The sequence below is a fragment of the Erpetoichthys calabaricus genome, chromosome 7 (genome assembly GCF_900747795.2).
Source record: "Erpetoichthys calabaricus chromosome 7, fErpCal1.3, whole genome shotgun sequence".
In the NCBI taxonomy this organism is placed as follows: domain Eukaryota; kingdom Metazoa; phylum Chordata; class Cladistia; order Polypteriformes; family Polypteridae; genus Erpetoichthys; species Erpetoichthys calabaricus.
This window is the reverse complement of record NC_041400.2, coordinates 130,840,675-130,861,979: the sequence shown is the minus strand read 5'-3', so window position 1 is coordinate 130,861,979 and position 21,305 is coordinate 130,840,675. Positions and strand designations below refer to the sequence as shown.

At 37.1% G+C, this 21,305-nt stretch overlaps 1 protein-coding gene across 1 annotated transcript in view; it reads left to right on the top strand.

Annotated features, from left to right (window-relative positions):
• The first annotated feature begins 1,599 nt into the window (after positions 1-1,599).
• LOC127528765 (uncharacterized) overlaps positions 1,600-21,305 on the top strand; it is a 162,569-nt gene continuing 142,863 nt past the window's right edge. The window contains exon 1 of the mRNA XM_051929565.1: positions 1,600-1,706. The gene's annotated coding sequence lies outside the window, so the exon portion shown is untranslated. The remainder of the gene's footprint in view (positions 1,707-21,305) is intronic.

Here is a 21,305-nt window from a genome sequence, read left to right as displayed (position 1 = left end):
TGGAGATAACCTCACACAGGGAAAGATGCCCTTAGAACTTATGGGGAAAAACATACTGGAGTATAGATCCTTTTTTATTACATTTAAGGAATGACACATGATCCGCTTCACCTTAGATTACAGCTATTAACATCATTGAGTCTTATGAGGGTGGAGTGGTGGCTCTGAGGCTAGGGATCTGCACTGGCAATTGGAAGGTTGCCAGTTCAAATCCTGTAAATGCCCATAGGTACTCTGCTCTTTTGGGCCCTTGAGCAAGGCCCTTAACCTGCAATTGCTGAGTGCTTTGAGTAGTGAGAAAAGCACTATATAAATGCAAAGAATTATTATTATTATTATTATTATAAATCTAAATTTTGAGGCCATACACCCTCCCTGTGCTGCCAGACTGTAGCTATAAAGAATTACTTGATACTGCATCTCAGAAATTTTACAGGACGGTCCCCACAGACAGGTGAACTACAGTATAAGCACATGTCTTTCAAGTGACCAGGTTTGCAAAGCTAGTAGAGATTCACATCTGTAATTACTGCCATGGGACTTGTACAAAGTACTGAATTAAGCGTCTGAATAATTATATGAATGTGAGATTTCAGCTTTTGATTTTTAATAAATTTCAAACTTTTCTGAAAACATTTTCACATTGTAATTATGGAAGATGTAGATTGATGGGCAAAAACGGGCAAATTTATCCATTTAAACATAAATTTACAACACAATAAAGTGTGCAACACTTTCTGAATCTACTGTATTTTAGAAATAAACACACCTTGTGCAGCCTGAAAGTGTGGGAATTTTTAGTGCATAATTAAATGTATTTACTTCATGTAATGACTTTGGGAAAAATGTATAAATTAAATATATATACACAATGAACTTACAAATTACCACCAGGCTGTCCAGGTGATGCCTGCGTGTCTGAAAGAGACGTGCAGACAGACTTACTCTCTACAATTTCAATTGGGAAAAAAAAAAACCGAATATGTCTATTGTCTATAATGTTTGCCGTCCTTATAGATGATAATGGCGTACGCTGCGCTCCTAAGCAGCTTTCATCACCGTACACGGTGTATTTATAAGGAAAATCGGTTTCACTTGAGAAAATAAGATCGCACACACGGTTCCCTGTGGTCATTTCTGAATCCGCATGATATAGAGGATGCGTTATTTCTCTCTTTGTTATTGCCAACACGTTTGTCCTTCTGCTTCTTCGTCCGTCTTTAACAAACAACTTGGCTCGAAGAAATTCTTTTGGGGGTAATGCGTTGTGGTCAGGGGCTGAATCAAATAGACAAAAAGATCATGGGCTTAACGATACTTGCACATTCCTGAAAAAAAAAGATCCGGGCTGGGCAGAATACATCACGAACTAAAGCCTCTGCTTCACCAAGCAGCAAATCCCATATGAACGAAGCTACTTATTTAAACACGCTTCGAAGAAGTATATAAACAAAAATTACAAACGCTCCAACTTTCAAAGCAGTTGATTCAGTCCACTAGCGCACTGGATTGTTCCATCACGCATTTGACTGAACCAAAAATAGAGGCGGTGTGTACCACTTCTCGGGCACCGTAGAAAGTACATCCTCTGACTGACACTTGACATTGATGCAGTCGCGACATACTTGACGATACTCCATTCAGTAAGTTTAGTGCTTCTTTTTGTGAAAACGGTCACCAGGATATTCATCTTGAAGAAAACTGAAGTTAGTAAATATAAATTAATTCTTAAACACATGGCTTTCTTGCTTTGACAGGTACGGGGGATTGCGAGTGGAGGTGATAGAACTTATTTAAGTTGATAACGACAGGGGCACGTTTTTGCACTATGGAGGGGGTGCTTGCTTACGACGGTTCAGTGTAGGCGCTGTATAAAGCCGGTTCATCGTGTCGGTGTCGGTTTTCAGCTCTGTTCGTCACTCCGCCCTACTATTAATTTTCTGAACCCCCTACTCGAGTAATTGGGTCGAGGAAGGCCGGAATTCATTCTCTTGAATCATACTGTTAACTTATGCGTTTCACGAAAATGTGTTTTCGATTAGCTCTTTTCGCTTTGACCTATGGAATACCGTTTGTGCCAAAATGAAATGCATAAAACTATCTATCTATCTATCTATCTATAAAATGCATAGTTGAATGATTTACTCACTTACTCAGCAATTCATCAAGGAAAATGCTATTTTCCATTTAGTTATAAAGCTGAAATTTGTAAAGATATATGGTACATCTAGGGCAGTAGGTATCCAATAAGAAAAGACATTTCAATATATTGCTATTTAAAATACATACCCTAAAATCAATGATGACATTATGGAAAAGAATAAAATTGGCCAGCCCGTGTTTTTTATTTGTTGGTAACAATGCTATATATAGCAAGGCAGTGTGTCCATTTTCAGGCCAGTGCTGACAAGAAATGTGGCTTGCAGTTAAAGCAAATGAACACCACAAGGAGAACTGCGTCAGTCTCCAAGGTGAGACAGTAATTGCGCAGAGAAATGGCATTGGTGTCAAGTGAAGGAGAGCAGCTGCACTGCACAGGAAAAAGAGGCAGGGTGGCAAGCTACGTGGAAAATATGATGTGAAGGGATGAAGTAACGTTGTGCTAGCAAGTGGTATCCTTGTTCCCAACTAGTACTCCTTATTCTCTTGCCACCTTCCAATTTCTCATGATGCAGTATAAAATGCATGCAAATTCAAGCTGCACTGGATTGGCGAGCACAGTAATATACATACACTTCAAAGGAAGGGGTTGGGGGCAGTGGCCCTTGGTGGTAAGGCACATGCAGTATTGCTATGAATGCTTTGGTGTGCAAAGCACAAATGGTCAAGTGATGGCAGAGCATACTGACCCACCCCAAGCTCAATGTACAAAATACGCCAGTAGTAATGGTATGCCTTGGTCAATTTAAACACTTGTGCAGCTGAGTAAAGCAGCCCTCCACAGACTTTGGACATTGTACATAGTTCACTATATTATTTGTTTTCACCTGTTCTTTTCTGTACTGTACTTATAATGTTCAGTTCATTCTTTTGGGCAAATAAATGTGCAATTTGTATACGTCAATGCTGTATGTAATAAGTTAAAGTAAACCACGGTTCAGTGTTTATTGCTTTATATCTAAACTATCTAAAACTTTGTAACAGCAGAAAATTACAGATGAAGGTGTTACATTGAAATCTGACTGAAGCTACCATTTTTACAGGATGTGGTACAGGGTTAAGTTATATTTATATATGCCCAAAATTCTAAATATTGCCACTCTTTACCTGTTTGAATTCAAAAGAATACTTTCATCTAAAATTGTGTTTTGCAATGACCATGAACAAAAGCCAGTTCATTAGGAAAAGCAAGAATTGAAGAGCTCAGTTCCAAAATCAGCTAAGTACAAAAGATAAATTTTGGAGATAAATAGGAAAATCTAGGTCCGTACTTAGCGGATTTTGAAACTAAATCCCTAAAACTATAGCGCTACACTGTTGCAATTAGCAGGTTTTGAAGCTCAAACATATTTTCGGCGCATGACCAACTGCATGAAAAGTCACAATCATGTGTTCACTAAATTTTACCAAAAGGTGTAATTAGCAGATTTTGGAACTCACATCTTCAATTGATCTAGGAATAATTTACTCATGGCAGATTTTATGTAGCATGTTCAAGAGTCATGTTCAAGCAAAACGAAAATGATGATAATATTGACATAGGTCAACAGAATGGCAATGTGGACTATTGAGAACATGCAACAGAATGACTGTTTAATTGCATTAAAAAATATAAAAATAATATATTAGGTTGATTTTGCCTTGTACTATAACAAAACACCCCTGTTTCAATTGGTCGTTGTTTGTGCTACATTATTTCAAATATAAGTTAGTTAAAATGGGACCTTCACCTCACCTGGTAGTAAGGGAAGTTGCCAGGGTTCTCAGGTTCAGTCCTGGGGTCTCACTGTGGCTGCAGGGTTTCATTCTAACCAGTTTCACATACAGATAGGTCAGGGTTTTTTTCTCATTGACCATACTGTTTAATTAAGGTAGTCTTTTTTTAATTTTATTTTGCATTCAGAAAAATATGTTAGTATGATACGCTATTAGAAGAAATTCAGAAATTTGTATTTGTTGTCATAGCTTTAGATAGTGTGAGCGCTGAAGTCAGAAAACGATGAGAAAAAACACCAGTTTAAAATTAAAAGCAATTTCTTTATTATTTATTCTTGGTGAGAGATGGTGAGACTGCCCCCCCTCCCAGCTCAGCTAACTGATTTGAGTTTTGGGAAGACTGACAAAAGAAAAAACTGCTCACCCTTTTTTTTATCACCTAGCTTGTTCATTAGCCAAAGAGAGAACAGAAAAAAACATAACAGTTCAATTTAAGGTCATCCATAAATATTAGGGGACATCTTAATTTATGACATAAGAGTAGAGAAAAACAACGCAGTACCAGGCACCTACATTATCTAAAGAATGTAACCTTCTCAGTACCCACACAAACCCATTTTAAGCAGTTTTCTTAAAGTTCATTGCATTAGTTATAAAGAGACTACATTCTTATAATTTTAATATCTTCACTAGGTTATATTTGTTTGATTAGATTAACAATCCTTATTTATTAATTCATAAGTGACTTGTTTTCTTATAATATTAAACAAGAGTAAAGAAAGATCACATTGAATTATAATATCACAGGGTGTTCTGTTAATATCAAGAGGTTAGCACTTTCACATAGAAAAATTAAATCAGTCTCATATTCTGTGCATAACATAATTCCTTTCCTACCTAAATGCAGATAAAATCATATAGAAGTATAAAATCATATAGTTCTCTGCAGCATGATTAATACAAAATTCAGTCATTGGTATTTTGTGAGTTAAATACTTATAATCATCTGCGGTGGGCTGGCTCTCTGCCCGGGGTCTGCTTCCTGCTTTGTGCCCTGTGTTGGCTGAGATTGGTTCCAGCAGACCCCCGCAACCCTGCAGTTAGGATATAGCAGGTTGGATAATGGATGGATAGATGGATACTTATAAACATTACAGTTAATAATGTTTTTTCTGCATTCTCAATAGCAACTTTCTTTTACCATTTTATTTTTAACTGGTGTAAACCTGGCAAGACTTTCTTGCCGCCACCGTCTCTTTAGTATCTACCTGTAGTTTTTGCCCAACTACATCAAAAACACAGCCAGAAGAGGCTACAAAAACGCAGTACATGAAAGTGTTTGGTACTGGTGGTGCCAGTTAGGAACTGATTGAATAGAGGGAATAAAATTACAAATGAAGTTGCAAAAAATATGAAAAAAAAAAACTACTGGTGCCATCTTACAAGTGTTATTTCAACACAGTCTGCATTTGGTTTGTTGCAGCACAATCCTGTGGCTTTGTGTTTTGCAGGATGATTCTGTTTGCTGTAATTTGTTGATTTTGTGCTTTCAGGCAATCACAAATAATGTAGACTTTATTTGTATTGTAATTGCACATCCCCTGCACTTGCGAAAATTCAATGTCCCCATACTAACTTTGTCCTGGTGCTGGCCATGTTTCACAGTCAAGTTATTTACATATTGTAATTTTTACTGTAACTGGTAGATGGAACATAGCTGTCAAAAGAGGCCACTTTACATTTTTAAAAATTTTATTAATTAGTTTAAAAATATTAATGCGATTCAAATTCTCAGTACTTTTCTGCAGTCTTTCAGATAATGAAGTTTTCAAATAACCTTTTATCTTCAACTCTGATTAAGTGTAATCATGCAAACTCAGTTTTGAAATTACACCTGTTAGTGTTTTAATATACAGATTCACTTTTTTATGTGGAGTTTACCTCCTTAATTTTATCGAAATGCCGATGACTAGTAACAAGCCGCGCAAACACAGGTGCAAATGGGATTAAATGAAAAACTTTTTTAAAAGCAAGAAAATATTTTAACTTAATGTAACACACAAGCCCTTGTTACTTTACAATACAGTTTTAGCAAACCCATCTTGGATTGACATAAATAAGGTCTAAACTTGGGAAATAAGAGCTTGCTAAATTAATGCATCAGCAATGTAATGTTAAGGAGTAGATAAATTGATACCCAACGCAGTGTATATGATAGTTTGAATATTTAGCATGTATGTTTTCATTACCACCTTTCTGGGTAAAAAATATGTTAGCGTACATTTTTTTCAATATTTACAGTATTTTCCTGTCCATCCCAGCCACAGGGGATGCTCAAACCAGTGTGTTTCTTCATGTCGGTTCCAAGCCTGGATAAATTGGGAGGGTTATGTCAAGAAGGGCATCCAGTGTAAAATTTTGCCAGATCAATATGCGGACAACAATTTTGCATGATCCACTGTGGCAACCCCCGAACGGAAGCAGCCGAAAGAAGAAGACGACAGTATTTTCCTGTCCTTTTCAGATCACTTTGTGGTTAGTATTGGCACTTTTTTAGCTGTATGAACGTCAGCATGGAGCTTCCTCTAGTGGGCCCAGGTGTTCTTGTACTCTTAAATCTGTAAATGTTTAAGTCACTTATGAGTTGCTTGCCATGAACGTGAATTATAGTCCAACTGACTCCAGTTGAGAATCATGAACTTATGCAAGTCTGCGCACCCTTTACCTTCAAAACACCATGATCCCAACACCACCTGTCTACCATGTGGTGTCCTGGTCTCTTTGTCTTCATTGCCCTCCCAACTTGGGTTGCCTCATGTAAGGTGCCAGGTGCCCAGAACAAATGCAGAGCTTATTGCTGAATGACAGAATTTCAACACTGACATATGAAGATACAAGCAGTAGGTCTGCCATTGTTTTTTTTTACTCAGCATTTCACAAAATTTAGGTGTAATCATGTAGTGGATTTTCATTACTTAATGCTGGTTTTGGAGTGATAAAAATACAGTGAATGTTTAGGTGCTTCCAAATGAATAATGGAGAATCATGTTAGAGATTTGAACAGTGCTTGAAGCATGGTTTTGCAATTTCCCAGTTTCAGCATTTTGTACATGAAGAGCAGAGTATTGGGCATAATTGTGAAACTATCAGCCATTGTAATGCAGTAATTGTCTTGGTATATATCATGGCAGTTGAGTTCTTTACAAAATATTTTCTGTTAAAACTTGTGTTAAAAAAGACCATTATGTTACTTTTTGAATTTTTTTAGGCAAAGTAGGCAGGAGGTCCTATATTATTATATAATTTACTAAGTGCCACATTATTTAAGACATACTGCAATAAGGCACATTAAGTAAATGTTTACAATTATACAAAGCAAATATCAACAGGAAGTAAAAATGTTAGAAGTTAAAAAAATGAAAACAAATCTAACTTCAGCTTCATTTTTTAATCAGTTTTGTTCAAGTCCCTTGAAGTGGGATGCGAGTACTTTGAGTATCAGAAAGCACCAGCAAAATAATTCAGACAACAGAGGCGTCAGTCAGGTCAGTTCAAATTACTTATGCAAAAGGGAGGTGCACAGCACTTTGTTTGCCAAGTCTGCGTGAAAAAGTATAATTATTAGTTACATGACATAACCCTGTATATAATGTTGTTCAAGTCTCCTGATTAGCCGTTTGTCTTAAATTGTCTTTTAAAACTTGTACATAATTTCAAAATCCTTTTTGATTTAGTTTTCCATTGCCTACTCCTATCAGAGTTGCCTTTTTGCATTTGTCTTCACAAAGCACAAAAAGAACACAGAGTGAACTCTGTATATTGTTAATTTAATATTATTTTAGCCTCCATTTTACCAGTGCTTGAGTTTTTATGTCTTGAAGTATATTCCCTAACCCGTAATGTTTAGAATTGAAATGAACTAAGGTTTACTGTCTGGTTAAATTCTTTTAAACTAGCACCAAGATAGGAAAGATCCAACTCATCCAGCCTAGCCATAAAACCACACAAAATGCCTAATTTCTCACCTTCCACCATAGATACCATCCCTGATGCCTGAACCCTACCCCAGACTGTTGTCTCAGCTGATCAGGTAAGAAAAAACCTTGAGAAGCACTTCACAGGCAATACAATTTGACCAGATTGAATCAGTATGAGGATGCTGAAGTCATGTGCCATACAGCTGTGTGAGATCCTTAAGCACTATTCATCCTTTCTCTGAACCTGCCAAATGTGTTACGATTGTGGAAGACATCTTACCTAGTTACATTGCCTAACATGTGTTAAGGATGCACTTGAGGACCACAGACAAATAACTCTCACATATTATGAAGAGCTTTGAGAGGCTGGCCCCAAGTCAACTTTAACCTCTGGTTGTGAGTCTCGTATGGTTTGCATAGCAGACACATATAGGAGTAGATGAAACTCAGGTCTGCTTGCTCTACAGAGCTTACTACTACATGGATTAAACTGACACTATTGCCAGATCATATTTGTGGATTTCTTCTGTGCCTTTAACACTATCCAGCCTCTCTGGCATATAATAAAATAATGGAGTTAGACAGGATTTTCACAGGATGTCTTGAATCATGAACTATCTAATTAACACAAGACAGTCTGTGATTCTTGAGTTCTATATGTGGGAGATGAGGTCAGCAGAACAGGGACAACCCAGGGAAATGTCTTCTCCCACGTTTGCTTCATCTCAATCTCTGACTTTTAAGTGCAACTCCCAATTTATTTTATATTCAGACATTTTCAAATGATTCTTGTATTGTAGGCTGCATTAACAGTAGAGATGAAGAGGATTGTAAAATGATGGTGAAGAATTTTGTCATGTGGAGCAGGGAGAATCACCTGGAACTAAACTTAAGGACAAAGGAGTTGGTTGTGGTCTTCTAGCATGCCATGGAGCACTTGTGATCAGTCACCATATTGGGTGAATAGTTGAATAACTCTTTAAGTGCAGCACATCCATTCCATTGCATGTTGTCCTGTGCCACCTTTAGTCACTGGCTTATTTCATCATGATATACTAAGAGGTGTAATTGGGGCTTTTTTGTTTTCAGCTGTTAGAAAATGTAATGCCTCCCATTATATCTGTCTTCATTCTGACTAGTTGTTGTATACAACAGGGACTTGTGTTATTATTGCAATATCATTTTAATATTATGTATAGTAATGAGTTTAGAGTCTCAGTGTCAATATGTTGAATTGAGAAGAGTTAATCACTAATCTTCAGCAGCTATTCCCAGTCAATTCCGGGGAAATTCCCAGATGCTCCCTCAGGACATCTCAGAGTTCTAAACTCTTCAGTATGTTTTAAGTCTTCCCTTTTGTTATCTTCCATTGGGCTGTGCCTTATACACCTCCCAAAGAAGGCACCAGGAGTATTTTATCTATAGGCCTAAGCCGTTTTATCTAGTTTATCTTGATCCAGATAGCCAGCTGTTGTACACATCCCATACATGCCATGTTTTTCATCCTATCACCGAGAATGAGTCCAGCAACCCATGTTGACATTAGCGGAAGATGGGGATATGGACTGACAAGTACCTTTACTGCTGGTGTCCAACAGTAGGTCCAAGTGTTTTCTTCCATTAAAAAAACACCAACAAGCGTGGCTTCTTGCAGCTTCCTGCACTACTGAGGCCTTGAACAGAGTCCAGTTATGTTTAATGGCCCTGACGTTTATTGAGATACAGGAGAAACTGTGCCAATGGCAAGAGATTAAGTCATGATGGGCAGGAGAATCCACCAGTTGTTTCCAGCACACATTCGCTACCTATTTTAGCCTCCGAGGTCAGTCCCAGGTGAATGTTGTCCAGCTCCTCTCCCGGCTCCAACTCGCCTGGATGAGGCAAAGTGACTCCTTCTTTGTGGGATATCAGAAGTACTTCTGATATCATAGCATTGAATACCTAAAGCACTTCTTGGCCATAAGGAAGTTGCACAAACCAGGGTGGTTCTCTCCCCACAGCAGCCCCTGGCAGGACCCAAGGACTCCAACAGGCCTGCCTTCCACACTACATATCTGCACTAAACCTGCAGGTTTCCAAGATGGGACCAAACTGGAAGAATACTGACACCTCTTACACTGGGGGATGAATTCTGCATCATAGAGTGTATTTCCCACTCCATCCATTATCTATTTTGGTCCCAGCTTGGTTTCCTAGGAGAGAGTATGTTTCCCACTCCATCCATTATCTTTTCTGCTCGACTGAAGGGCAATCTTGCCTTCTCTCCTACAGAAACTGGCTGTGCTTCCCTATGACCCACCACTCAATTTTTTGGTTCAGAGAAAAAAGATGCAAATCATCTAAGTGAGAAGTGGCTAAGAAATAGCTATTCACTTATAATTATTATTATTATTATTATCACTGTTATGCAGTTATGCCATTTTGCTGTGGATTACTAATGTTTTATTAATTTAATTTCATTTTGAATATGTGTGAGGCACAAAATATGCTACTGTTTCAAAGATTTCTCATGTCCCAAAATGTCCCAAATTTCTGCTTTAATCATTTTTATTTAAAGCACCCCTTTTGTCTTTGTTACATATTTTGTTTTTATCCTACCTTTAAAAAGTAAGTTTGTGAAAATACCTGAATCTTAAGTTTTAAAATGTAATAGTCACTTCAGGTGACTGAAACTGCAGTTTTGTCAACCTTACTTGCAGTGGTAGCATTTTATGCTTTTGTGTAGTTTTACATTATTAAAATCTCTGTATTATCATAGGCTGTTTATACAGTAGCTCCTTTGCTTGTCACTAAATATTACTGTATCAATCCCTGTACTCATGAATTCTTGTAGTTGCACATTTTTCTCCATTGGCATTGTGTAGTTTTTGTACATGTATTTCCAAATTTTCTGTCACATCTGCAAGAGACTATTTTCGTATACTACTGGTTGCCATCACTTTTACTGCTACCCTTTTCCACCGTGTTCCTGCCTAGAAGTCCAGAGTTTTTTCTTGCAAACAAGTTAAAGGTGGAATTTTTTTTGGCTACAGATTGTTATATTAAAAGACTTTTTTTATTTCATGCCACATACTCTGATTGTGTGATTTGAAATAAAATAATTAAATCCTAAAATTGCTTTATAGTTGTCTTTTCTCAAAGAAGTGAGAATCCCCTTGCCCCTACATTCGTTTATTGCATCCGTTTTTTATAGGGAATTAAAGTACAGTAGTCATTTAGGAGTAAAAGTTTGACACACATATACACAATTTAGACAAATTAATATTAATTTTTGAACTTTTTAAAATTTGATTAACAATTAATTATAGGTTACAATTTAAATTGCACATAGAAACCCTCTTTTTTGTTTTTTAACTAGCTGCATTTTATTTTTTAATTGACCCTTTTCTACCTATAGTTTTAAAGCTAGCTGTCCTGTTCTCTCTCTCATTAACAATAAATGTTCTCACACTTGAAGTGCACTGAAGTTTACAGAGCTAGTGATGGTATACAAGCAAATAAACCTAGGACGACATTGTTTTATTTCAACACATTTCTCATGAATCTGTTTATATTTCATAGAAACTGGAATATCAACATACCAATTAAACATTGTTGTTGTTTGATAAAACAAGTCACAAAAGAGAAATGGGTAAACAGATCCTGTTTCTGTGACTGTCCGCTATGTGAATGCAGTTGGATGAGAGGCCTATTTCATCATTTTTGCAGCTGACCAATAGGTGGACACAATTGATGTGTGTTAATGTATTTTTAATAAAAAATTTCAGTGTTCTTTGAAAGGGCAACAGTTTTGAATGTGGGCTGAGACTTAGGTGATGTTTTTGTGAATTTGATAAAGACTTTGTGACTATTTGTTTTGTTTAATAAATTAGCTTTTTATGTGCAAACTAAATCTTTTCTTTTATCCAACAAGAAAAATTATCTAAATTGGTTAGGTGGTTTCAGGCATACAGTCTACATAATGGATGACTGAATGAATTCACATAGCAATAAGAATGTTTGTATTAAAAGCATGCTAAAATACAGTATAGGTGTAGGAAAAACATGTTTTAGTTTAACCGTACTTACCAAATTAATGAATTTGAGCTTCTGTTTCTAAACACATTTTTGCCACTAGGCAAAATATCTCATTGCACATTATTGTTCTCACCTAAATTGGAGTTTCTGATTAGCATAACTTGCACATCTGTGGTGTAAAAGAAGTCAGAGTACTCAGACAAACCCATGGGAAAAAATGTATGCTTCATCTTGACTATTATCAGACCTGGAATCGAACCCAGGTCCTTGGATCTGTGAGTGAGCTCTACTTCCTTCACCATACTTAACAAATATGTCATAAGTGATTCCTATTTCAGACAATAGCCACATTGCCACATCCTTTTGCTAGCTAGAACAACTCTCACATACTGCACATGATTATTAGATACACAACCTTTTACTCACCAAAAGATGTTATTGCTTATTTTTTTAACTGTTTTTGGCATATTCTGTTCAGTATATCATACATACAGTTAGGTCCATAAGTATTTGGACAGTGACACAATTTTTGTAATTTTGACTCTGTAAACTACTACAATGAATTTGAAAGAAAGCAATGAAGATGTGATTGAAGTATAGACTTTCAGCTTTTGAAAAAAGGGGTTCTTCACCAAGGACAGAATTCTGCAATCACCCAGTACAGTTGTCTTCTATGGTTTTCCAGACCTTCTGGTGTTGCTGAGTTTACCAGCGCTTTCCTTCTTTTTAAGAATGTAACAAATGGTTGATTTGACCATTCCTCATTTTCTTGCTATCTCTCTAAAGGGTTTGTTTAGTTTTCTCAGCCTAATGATGGACTGCTTTTACTTGCACGGACATCTCTTTGGATCTCATATTGAGAGTTCACAGTGACAACTTCCAAATACAAATTCTGTAATCAGTTCCAGGCCTTTTAATTGCTTAATATTTATGAAATAATGAGAGAACTGCTCCCACCTGACTATGGAACAGCCTGTCAGTCAAATGTCCATATATTTTTGAGCCCCTGGGAATGGAAGGTCACTGTCATTCCTAAATGCCTCCTACAATATTTTTGGTAAGTCTATACTTTCAAGTCTATACCTGACGTCAGACACCGGATAAAAGTCCAAATAATGATTATTTGTTATAATAATAGTGTGCACCAAGCACCACCACTCCACAATACTCCAATATAAATCGATAATCACAAATAAACAAACAATCCTCCACTCCCAGAAGCTTAGCCACCCTGCCTCCCAACTCAGCTCGACGTCTGGGATCTCCCATCGTCCTTTTATAATCCCTGACCCGGAAGTGTTCTCAATCCTTCAGTCCATGTGACCTCGTATCACTTCTGGGTCAGATAAAAAGTCCTTTTCTTCATCCCGGAAGCACGCCATTCCTCCTGTTGCTGTGACTAAGACGTACTTCCGGGTAATAGGGCACGTTAGAGTCTCTGGGCCTCCCTGCAGCGTCCTCTGTTGGCCCCCAAGGTATCCAGCAGGGCTGTGAAGGAAAACTCCAATATCCATGATGCCCTGCTGGAATTCGGGGCCCTTCCATGTTATTATACAAAGATATTGTCTGTTTTTTTACCTGCATTATTATCAATCTTTAATTTAATATTGTTTTTTTTGTATCAGTAAGGTGCTGCTGCAGTATGTGAATTTCCCCTTGGGATTAATAAAGTATCTATCTATCTATCTATCTATAATACGGGTCGGGGTCTTCAGGATCGCATCGCTCCGTGAGACAGCACCATCCAGCTGTCCCAGCTCGATCGACTCTTCCCCCGACCGCTCTGTCATCGTCCCACGTTCTTTTGTAGGGCTCGCAGTGCTTTGGCACCCTCTACTTATTAAACGCAAGCCCGGATCACACTTTGTCCCTATATGCTGTATGGTACCGGCATTACCTACCTGTACCGCCAAATTATATAAGACGAGAGGCTCTTGACCTAACCGCCACAGGTACTCGTCTACCTTCTTGATCGGCGCTTTGGCCATCACTCCCAAATCTCCAACGATCTTCTTTATCGTCGTCAGCACCTGAAAAACACTTTGTACGGGCTCGATTAACTTTTCGAGTTCCCACACGTCAAAACAGTTAATTAATTCGGCCGGAGGCAAGCTCACTTCCTCATTCTCCTTACCTACTGGCCGGGAGCCAATGAGCACGCCCGCTCTTGGCACGTGCTCGGATGGGTTGCGCACAGGCTTCTGGGAATTGGAGTTTTCTACGGACGAGGACCGGGCTGCCATCTTTGGCTGACTGCGATCTGCCTGTATTAATTTGTCGGCAGATTGACCAGCCATTTCCCGGCCCTCCTTACCTTCTTGTGGGTTGAGCGGTGCTTCGCTCGCCTCCCCCTTCCCCTTCGGAAAGTCTAAGTCCATCTTCTTTTGAGCGAAGTCGAAAGTAGTAGGACACGGACCTCCTCCTTTCCCCAATCCTTCGGGGTGGGTCACGTGTCCCTCGCCAGCACCCGACATGCGGAAGTCCGTTGTATTGTCCGTCTGCCCGCACAAAAGCGCCACACCGTCTTTGGGAGATTCTCCTGCATCCCACAGAACTTCCGGATGATCTTTTCCGAGGTATGTGCACGGTACAAAATGAGTTATTTTAAATAGGTTATCTATTATATCCCCGGCACATACCTCGTTGTAGTTTTCTTCATCCGAAGGCCTCTCCCGATCCGTGTAGCCACCCTGTAACTCATCCCGAGTGTCGGCCATGATGAACATGGAACCTCCGCTGGACTTGTTGCCCTGCTTTGCCTTCTTCTTCCCCATGACGGACTTGAAAATAGGGTTTGTGGCGATTTTTCTGCGTGTCTTGATGCTGCCTTCTTGGGGTATTCTGTCCACAGTAAAATTTTTTAAATTCAGGTCCTCTGCCAAACCGACGGCCAGAGAATCCTGCCGAGACTATGCCAACTGTGACAGATAGAGGCACTGTCGACCCCTTGAACCCTCAGAACAGACGTCAGACACCGGATAAAAGTCCAAATAATGATTATTTATTATAATAGTGTGCACCAAGCAAAACCACTCCACAATACTCCAATATAAATCGATAATCACAAATAAACAAACAATCCTCCACTCCCAGAAGTTTAGCCACCCTGCCTCCCAATTCAGCTCGACATCTGGGATTTCCCATCGTCCTTTTATAATCCCTGACCCAGAAGTGTTCTCAATCCTTCAGTCCATGTGACCTCGTATCACTTCCAGGTCAGATAAAAAGTCTTTTTCCTCTTCCGGGAAGCACGTCATTCCTCCTGTCGCTGTGACTAAGACGTTCTTCCGGGTTATAGGGCACGTTAGAGTCTCTGGGCCTCCTTGCAGCGTCCTCTGTTGGCCCCCAAGGTATTCAGCAGGGCTGTGAAGGAAAACTCCAATATCCATGATGCCCTGCTGGAATTCTGGGCCCTTCCATGTTGCAGGGATGGCTCCATCTGGCGGCTTTGGGTGTTGGCCGGGATATACGGCCGGCAATCCCTCACAGTACTTTAACAGTGTACAAATTAAAATACCAGTGTTTAGTTATTCTTAGAACAGATTCAGAGACTGAAGCATGCTTTACTGAAAAAATTACCTTAAAACCTGTTATGGGTAGCTCATTGTTTTTCGCTCAATCAATATCTGTATTTGATTTTAGGAATAGTAATCTTTCAGTAAGTAAGTTTAATTTGGTTGAGATTTAGAATTAGAACTTTTCAATCAATTCAAAGCACATTTTTATCAGTGTGTCCTGTGTAAACTTCATGGCTTGTAAAAGGATTCCAAAATTCTATGGTGTTTTTTGAATCCACCTTATAAAATGTTGAATCTGTGTTTATATGATGATATATAATTTAAATGTTGTTAATGCAGTACATAGAGTTTTAGCTCACTGTTTTAATATGCTTTACTTAGTTGTGATTTAACATAAATGGATATCAAATAGTACCACTGTGTCTCTGTTCTTTCACAGTAATTAGAAACTTTAAACTGTGTCTCTGTTCTTTCACAGTAATTAGAAACTTTAAACTGTTCAAACTGTTTAAATAAATCTTTTTTACTACAGATGTACTTCAACAGTTTTTAATACAGTTTTATTACAGTTGGCTAGCTTGGTGTATTCCTTCCCTTTTTATTCTACTCATTTAATTTTTCAGGCGTGTACTTGGCCTTGACATTCTCAGTACTCATTCGTTTAGAAATGCAGTTCCAGATAAAGACCTGCCATGTATTGTGCTGCAGATCATTTCCCAGCAACTTTGTATTAGTGTAAAACACTTCAGCCTGGGCAAAGTGAATTTTTTCAAATAAATTTACCTGATATAGAGAAAAACTGATTTGATTTTTTAAGGATAAGACATAACAAAAAACCAATATGCATAATCAGACGTAAAGAAACGGTTACACTTCACTTTTGGACCGTTTGAGAAATTTATCCACATGCGTTGATAGGTAAGTAAAAAAAATGCTTTTTTTTGTTGCAATTGTGAGCTTAAGATGAACAGATTAATGTAAATAATTAATAGTATTTCAGCAAAGGTTTTTGCTTTCAGAGTTGGAATTCAGTCTTATTTGTGTGGCATCAGCTTATTTTCCATATCTGAGCATATACTGCATTGAGCAATTTATTTTGTTGTGCAAATAGCACAAACGTTTCAAGAAGGGGCTTGGCATAAAATACAAGGCATGACAGCATTAAGTAGACCTCACATCTCTGCATAGAAATACAAAACAAAAGAAAAGCAATGATTGTTAGAATAACATATCAATCACTGCAAAGCTTGCATCCCAGCCCAGAGTACTGGTGAAGCATCACATGCAGTGGTGTTTTTGTAGACGATCCTGCTAATCATTAATGTGTAATGATTTTTATGCATACACTCCCTTAATTTCTTAAGTGTGTAAAGTTGAACTTCATCCAAATTATATGAAAGAAAGTAGCATGGTTTTTTGGCAAGTGTAGTGGATGTTTCCAAAATGGATTGAAAAAGAGTTTAGAATATACACAATTACAAACAAAGACTTTTACAAATGGCAAATAATGCAGTTGAAGCAACCTAAATGACAAGTTCTTGAAACCCAGTATATTTTACAGTGTGGTTTTGCTTTCATGTCTTATTCATTTTAAAATGTAGTTTACAAAAAAAAAAGTGACTTGTTGACACAGCTGATTTGCAAAATCTTCTTTAGTATAGTCTTAAATTATAGTCGTAAATGAAAGTACATTAAAATAATGTCATAGTTTAATAGTTCTTGTTGAATTAATATTATAATGCTCAGATTCAGATTTTGATAGTGTTGACTAAGTATAATGTCTTATGTATACATTTTAAGATAAATTTTGTAATCTTTAATGATCCATATTATTCTTTCTAAAAACCACACTGACTATTCTCAAAGGAATGCCAGTCTATCATAAACAAAATGTAAACTTGTGCTCACGTATGTTACTATTAAGTAATTTGAATAAATATATTAATGTTGATACAGTAAATGTTTCTTTAGCAATTACAGTATATACTGTGTCTGAATTAATTTTTTTTTCTGTAGTTATTGTTTTCTTTTTGGTAAAAGTGCCTGATTAGGGTCTTGATAGTGACCACTACTGACAACAGAGTTGTTAAAAAATGATATTGGTGCACCCCAACGATAATAACTTGTACATATATTACTGCGTTAATATTTTTTAATAAATGTGTAGTATATATTTGTAATCACTGACTAATTGTTAAAGTTTGAAACCTGTAAAAATAAATGGAGACATTTTTGTTTCAGTATATTTGGTCACTCTTCATAAGATACTTGAGAAATAAAAAATAAGAGAAAATAAGATTAAAATTAGTGTCCAACCAATAATAATATTGATATGTGGGCAGCAAAGATGACTGATTACCAATAATTATTGAACTGATATTACTGATGTTTTAACTGTTACTTTTTTTTGGAAAAAATCTGAATGAAAAGAAAAAGATTGAGTATATTATGTTTTTATATTAACATGTTTTAATGTAATATTTAAACAGGTTAAATGAGTGATTTTTCTTTTTTTTTAAATGGTCAGAAAACACAGATCAATCTGCCATTTGGCACTCTCCTAAGTTTACACTGCAGATATCATGAGCATAAGCGTCTAATTGTTAAATTGATGCTTTTAAAGATAATACTATAGGTCGAGTTGACATAGATATGAAGAATAATCTTTAATGACAATAAAGTTGTTTTTTAATGACTCTCATCTGAAGTTTATAAGTTTTGAGGGGATTAATAAATGAATAAATTAATCCGTGCACACACATATATATGCATGCATTGATGAAATTAATTTAATTGAAATTTATTTCTCTACATATATCTGTGTAACATACATATTATTTAATTAACATTATTACTGACATACAACCAGGAGTGTGTTTACTATAGATTTATCCAGCTTTATTATTTGTTTTTAAATTTGTTTAGCTTTTAAATAGTTTGATTTGATTTGTGCATATTATGATTGCTGAAAGAAAGAGGACCTGTTTATTAGAACTGATAGCCTATTGAAGCATTTAATTTGCATATCTCCAAGATCAATGTTGGAGGTAACACACTAAAAACACTTAACACAATAATTGTTTTATTAAAATAAAAATACCTCCTTTACTTAAAAAAGGTACATGTTATTGCATTATTACCAAAGCTTATTCTCCACATTACAAAAAAAGAAAATGTACTGCTTTATTTCTGTGGACGAAGACTCAGACAAGACAGCAGGTGTGGTTATATAGCAGCTTTATTCTTCAGCGTCACAATGAGCAGAGTTTCAGAAAGCAGGCAATCAATATTACTTGACAGCGTCAGGGCTCTTCTGAACCCCGTCTGTCGGTGGGGGCAAAGTTTTATACCCCTAGAACGCGTGATTTAATATCATTATGGAATGCAACAGTCGACACTTTTATCTTACACAATCCTTGAGCCAAGTATTATCTCAGACCCCAGAGTTCCTTCTTCTATCTTCACCACAAGTTCAACGCCCCTTATGCGACGTTACTTCTTGGCCCTTTTGTTATGGCGTTCAGATATAAATAAATAGAGGAAATGGGATAAGGCAGACTCATGTGTGGAATGCTTAGACCTTGAGTCGCTTGGACAAATATTTTTCTATTTGCTCATCAAAGCATGCTTTTACATAATGTATGGTTTCATAAAGCTTACTTCTGCTTAACTTCTCAGACATGGATTAGTACAAGGGAACGAAGAGAACATTCATCTTACACATTTCACAAAAGTTCTGTGTTTTTCTTTTGTAAAGATGTTGTCTGCTGGTGTTGGTAATATCGTGCACATGCATTTTCTTGCTGAGCATGTGCATAGCATGTAATCAAGTAAAATGAAGTGAAAAAAGTTGTGTTTACTTAAAAAGTGTGTGATTTGCTTCAGAGCCAAAGCAACATATGCAGACTCTTTCCAGAGCAAAGCATTTCAGCTGAATTTTTGGAAAAAGAACCCCCAATTTGAAAACACACTTTCTATCTGTTGACAGACACAAATTGGCATGCATTTATTGACAAATGAATTGTTTTCTGAAGCACTTGCTTCAGGTTATGATAACAAAGCTATATGGTTTAGAAAACCAAACATCTGCTCTTTTGAAAGTTGACAAACTAGGCATTTCAAAAATCAGACCGAATAGCAACTTGCACATCACTTTAATAAAAAAAACAGATGCTGGAATGAGATGAATGCTTATTTTGAGTTTCTCACAATGTAAGTGCTCTAGCAAGCAATTGCTGCTCCATAGTGATAAATTTAAGACTGTTGGAAAGGGAAAGTTCTGCAGTTTTTTCACTGGATAAACTCTTGACCTTTGAAGCAATGACGATTTTAGTAAAAACCTTATGTACAAGTGTAGGATGTGCCACAGCCATTTTGGCAGGGATTAAGACAATGGGGAAACGTAGAAAAACATGGAGTACAGAATTTAAACAGGAAAATTGTGACCTTCAAGTATAACACTAAGTAAACAAATGACTTTATACATCCTCTGAAAACATTTGATGTGTTGTACTCTGGGGGATTACTGTGTTAAGAGCCTTTTTATTGGAACCACAAAGTGATACAGCTGGAGGGAAAACAACCATTTACTCCTTCTCGATTTAGCCTTGCACTGAGAAGTAATCAAACGGTCAAGAAATGAGAATTGAACTCTTATAACAACAGACAATATCTTAGTTAGGGAATGGCCCACTTAATAACCAAGTCTATCTGTTCTAGAGTGGCATAACACTCCCCTCTCAACAGTAGTTTATAATTGCAATAGATTGTGTTGTGTGCTCTATCCAAGATCTGCACAAATACTGCTCTTAGCCATATTTCATACAGTATGTGTCTTGAAATTAAAAAAGAGAAGTAAAGAGAGATGTGGAAAGAATAATCTACCAGACAGAAGAGTCTTGGATGTGTCCTTTGACACTGTCTTGTTTTATGATCTGTCTCTGGATACTATGTATGTCATGACTTTGTTTTATTTTTTTTTTATATTTTTTTACAACCTTTTCTTTGGCCTCTAAAAATAATGGAGATATTTTGGGTGATGTAGGATGCCTTTGAAGATGTTTTTGAAATGTGTTTCTGCTGCGCCATTTTGATTTATTTTGAGTGGCTCATTTCTTGCTTATGTGAGGCAGGTTTGCCATGCTGTTGCTTGGCAGAGCAAATGGGAGTGTGAGACATGTGATGCCATCACCACAGCAGTATGTAGGCATGTATTGTATATTTCCTTAGTGCCTACGTTTGTGAATAAATCAAAACAAAAAAAAACTCTAATGTTTTTGGTTACAAATTCTTTTCTGTTCTTGATTGACATGTTAATGTCTCGCATTTTGCATTTAGCTACGGTATATGAAATATTCTGGTTATTTATCCTCATGCTACATTTCTTACACACATGCATTCCCTGGACATATGTTTTTGTCTCACATCCTAGCTTTTGTTTATTTAATTTCACTCCTTCTGGTTACAACAATGGCTTGTTATTACTATGATCCATATTCTGATTCCATCTTAGTCTAAACCGCTGCTACCCTTTGGAATCAGCACAATTTGCAAATATGTAAATTTTGAAAATATATGTCACTATATGTCAGTATATGGATTGGGAGAGCGTGACGGGCCATTAATATCTCTGGAAATGGGTATGTGATGCTCCCGATACCTCTACAGAAGGACATAGATCCAAGTCTTTAGAGTCCTGTTTTTTCCTATTTCGCAATAAGGTTGCGAGACATGGACGTTATCCAGTGACCAAAGACAAGGAATGGACTCCTTTTGTACTGTGCCTCTTTGGAGAATCCTTGAGTACCTCTCGTTTGACTTTATGTTGAATGAGCGGTTGCTCATGGAGTCCCGAATGAGGTAGTGTCAATTATGGCACTACGGCCTTATGATGCGATTCCCCAAGGGTGATCCGGCT